The sequence below is a fragment of the Hemitrygon akajei genome, chromosome 28 (genome assembly GCF_048418815.1).
Source record: "Hemitrygon akajei chromosome 28, sHemAka1.3, whole genome shotgun sequence".
Classification (NCBI taxonomy): domain Eukaryota; kingdom Metazoa; phylum Chordata; class Chondrichthyes; order Myliobatiformes; family Dasyatidae; genus Hemitrygon; species Hemitrygon akajei.
The window spans coordinates 23,422,696-23,427,055 of NC_133151.1; the positions used below are offsets into that span (position 1 = coordinate 23,422,696).

At 43.7% G+C, this 4,360-nt stretch overlaps 1 non-coding gene across 1 annotated transcript; it reads left to right on the forward strand.

Moving 5' to 3' along the window:
- Window positions 1–424: 424 nt before the first annotated feature.
- On the forward strand, window positions 425–496 carry trnaa-ugc (transfer RNA alanine (anticodon UGC)). The gene has a single exon. It is a non-coding gene; the product is annotated as a tRNA-Ala (tRNA).
- Window positions 497–4,360: the final 3,864 nt, after the last annotated feature.

A 4,360-nucleotide genomic window follows, 5' to 3' on the forward strand; every position in this document is an offset into this window, starting at 1 on the left:
GAGAGAGAACGAGGTAAATCAATAATAAAATGCAGAATAAAGTGTAGCAGGATCAGAGAAAGCACATTGCGGGTAAACAATAAGCTGGAGTGTCATAAGGAGGTTGATTGTAAGTTCAAGCGTCCATCTTTTTTTTTCACTCGGAAACCATTCAATGGACATAACAGCGAGATTGAAACGATCCTCCAGACTGTGGTACGGGCTTTCTTTTCCGTGATCATTCTGCTGGAGTCCCATTGGCTTCTTTCCACAAAATTTATCATGGTATCTGGGAAGAGAACTGAACAAGGATCAGGTATGATCGTTCTGAATGATGGAGCAGATTCGGGCCGAGTGACTGTTGACGTCAGCCATTGTCTGTGTTGCACTGCTCAATTGTGATATGCAGGAAGGATAGGAGCTGAACACTTTTTGCACTCTTAGTGGGGATGTCGCTCAGCGGAAGAGCGCATACTTTGCATGTATGAGGTCCCGGGTTCAATCCCCGGCATCTCCAATCTAGTGAGCATTGAATTTTGAACAACGCAAAGAAGTGATAACGGACAATGATAATGAGACAGCACACTTAAAGGAGGTAGAATGATCCGTTGGACAAGACTGAAGACATGATTTATTAGGAAGTTGCAGGCTGACCACTCATTGCCGCAAATGAACGGTTCTTCAAGAGAGAGTGGACCACCAAGAAATCACACCAGTGTGTCAACTGAGGAGACTGAAGCCAGTGAGACATACTCAACCCCTATTCTAACATGATTTATTTTACATGAGCACCGTTGAAAGAGATCTAACCACTTGCTAAACCGTCTGGTATGAGAATGGCAAGGCATCCGACGGCCAGACCCTACAGAGGATAGAGATTCTAACATTGAGACCCAGTGATTTGCGGTCCATTCAGAACTGACGGAACTCTGACCTGCATTCGATCATAAGGACGGATTGGGAGGTGAACGCGACTCGAGATAGGTAAAATAAATCCCGGAGTGTGGGTGTATTCTCCGCTGCACCTCAGACTGCCGCCGCTGCTCGTTACGTCGAAGTCTGACTAAAGTAACATACAGAAAGTGGAGGAGAATTTCAGTGGTCCAGGCGGCGTCTCCGCCCGAAACGTCGACTGCTTACTCCTCCCCATAGATGCTGTCTGACCTGGTGATTTGCTCCGGCATTCTGTGTTCTGGATTTGCAGGATCTGCAGAATCTCCTGTATTTATAACCAACATGACAGCCGCAGACAAAGAGAAGGAAGGCAAGGAGACATTGAGTGAGATAACCAGTGTGTCTGACTGCGGGGCCGTAGGAATAGGGTCAGAATGATAATGAAAATCACATCCGTTGCTGAAATGTCGAGGACTAGGTGGGTCGGAGCACGGAGCCCGGATAATAACCGGATAGGGTAGGAAACAATGAACAGGGAAAGGAGGACGGGGAGGAAGGTAAAAGCGTAAGAGAGACACGAGGGAAAATCAGACAGGAAAAATATTCCAACAGACAAAACAATAGACAATCGAGGGAAAGCGGCAGAATTAACAAATAAAAAGACAGGAGAAGAACAGAGATATTTACCTATCAGCAGAATGGCGCGGCGGGAATGTGCTGGGCCCGTTATCCAGAGGCCGGCAGATCCAAACCATCGTCTGCTATTCTTCAGCAGAATATTTTACCGCAAATCGCCGTCACGTCACCTGTGTACACAACACACTTTTCACTAAAAAATAAGATCTTGTGCTTCTAACTTAAATTTCCGTCCACTCACTCCTTCTCTTTCTGAGATTTGTTGAGAATTTCACGGGTAAAACGACAATTCCTGTCGTGCTCAGCGATTGCCCAACACATCTTGTTCTCCGCTGCATAAAGCGGTGTCTGGTATTGAACTGATTGAACAGAAATACTGGAAACACTCAAGAAACATTTGTGAGTGATGAAACGGGATTAACTTTTCTGATCGTGACACTCAACTAGAAATAATGAGAGAAGAAGATAGCTTTCAGTGTCAAAGAAGGTGAGAAGATGGTTGGGAAGTGAAAAGGGGGACATCTCTGATGGGGCGATACCAATACACGATGGCGGTAAGACATTTGGAAAGAGAAACACTGGGTTAAAATTCCAGACGAATGACGGGCAGAAATGTTCATTTCACAGTGAAGGAAGTAACGTGGCTGAGTGATTCCAGGCCGAGACGTTTGTGAGGCAGGTGCTGAAAAACAGGTACAACACACGGCGATCGCCGGGTATCGAACCCAGGTGAGCTGCTTGAAAGGCAGCTATTCTCATCCCTATACCACTATCGCTCCATGTTGCAGGAGTTTCGAGTAGTGAAGCGTCTCCCGTGCTCCATGTGATTCCACAGACCCCGAGCTGCTCTCTGTCGGATCAATCCTCACTCTGCAGCAGGTTTTATCGCGGCCAGTTGACATCGCCATCTTCAAACAGAGGGAGTTATACAACAGCCAATGAGCATTCACCAGCGATCGGACTGAGTGAGAGCCGAACTTTCAGAGAGCCGGAAGGGCTGCAAATGGTGCCTGTCTCAAAAATCAGCACATGGGAAAACAAATTCTGATTGTTCATGTTCTTTAGAAATGCCGGTGAATATATAAGCGTGAGTTGAGTTTAGGATTAAGTAAATAAAATAGCAACCAACAACCACATTGCTGGGATTATACTGCAATTCCCTGCATGGTTGGTAGATGATTGTGGAGCAGATCTGCTGGCAAATCACACAGCAATGTCATGTGATAGAGTTACAACGATCGGACATTTCAACTTCTCCAAAATTAATCAGATCATTTTTGTGTAAGATAAGTGCTACGTAGCTGTGTCACGTGACAGTGGTGTACTTGTCACGTGACAGTGGTGTTGGAGCTATACTGGACTTAAGGTAGCGGTCTTGTGATGGTGGAATGACATCATTTTCCCGCCAGTAGAGGTCATGTACAGGTTTTTTTTTACAGGGTATAAAGGGAGGACCCGTCCCTGTGAGGAAGGGCAGTTCGTGGCTGGATTTGCCATTTAGACTCCATGCCACTGCGTGGTCCAATACCATGACGCAGTTTGGTTGAAAGATGGAGTTTTATTTATTGCCTAAAGTTTAAAAGGTCATTGTCAGCAGTTGCTTTATAGTGCTGCCAGTTAAAAATCAGTGGAGAGTGAAGAGTTCGGGAGCTAAAAGATCGACGAAATTCGATTTCGACGGTGAAACAGGTTCGACCTTGTTTGATCCTTATTCGGAAGGAATTCGTTGGTTGTCCCTGTGTTAATCCCTGCAAATGATAGCAGAAAGGATTGGGTACAGTTTTGTAAAGGAAAGGTCAATGCCTTTAAGCCGTTTCATTTTCATCTTCGTAAATTCTCCGTGGGAAAAGTATAGTTCGACTGGGAACCGCAACAACACGACGTGAAAGAGAATTTAAATCGTCTAAAAAGTCTCTCCTTTAATGGACTGTAAGCATTTTGAACTTTTGCAGTACTACATTGAAGAACTGTTTTTGCAACATCGCTTTATGAACTGCTTGAGCTTCATTGCTTTAAGAACTGTTTAAACTGCCGCACAGCAGCTGACTTACGGTTACGTTAGTTGTTAGTTTACTTTTGGTGGTTTGTTTTTCAGTGTTTTAATAAACGTTTTATTTGTTATCAAAAACCTGCCTCACTCATATATTTATTGTTGCTGAGTCCGTAACATAAATATAGGGGCTGCATCCGGGATGAATCATTTGAGTTTAAATGCTTGGTAAATTTTGAATCGGTGTTTTGGAAAAGGGGAATACGAGATTCTTTTGCTTGATTGGCTTCTGAGTGGTATTCGGCAACAATGAATATTGATGAGTTTCTGGCTTCACCAGATGCGGAGTTGTTAGCCAAGGTGAAAAAAACTGAGTTGTCTGAGAGAGCTAGTAGATTGCAACTTAAAGGTATTTTGAAGTCTAATGGAAGGATGTAATACAGAGAAATATCGCGTCACACTATGTGGATTCGGGTGATTTTGATGAATCGATTTTAGAGTCGTGCCCAATAAGTGTTATAGAGATGCAGTTGCAGATCGAACAAATGAAGTTGGAACAAAGTAAAGCAGAATTGGAGCGTGGTCGGTAAGAAGCTGATAATAAAAAAAGGGAATTTGAATATGCGATGGCTGAATTAAGGTCTGGGAATCTGCGTTCTGGTTCTAGAAAACCGTTTGTTGCTAGTCAAGAAATTAAATTGGTCCCTCCATTTAGTGAAAGAGAAGTGAAAAGATATTTCCAACATTTTGAAGCAATTGCTCAGATTTTAGAGTGGCCGAAAGATAAATGGTCCGTGTTGTTACAAAGTGTAGTTAAAGACAAAGCACAACAAGTTTAAACAGCTTTAACTGCTGCGCAAG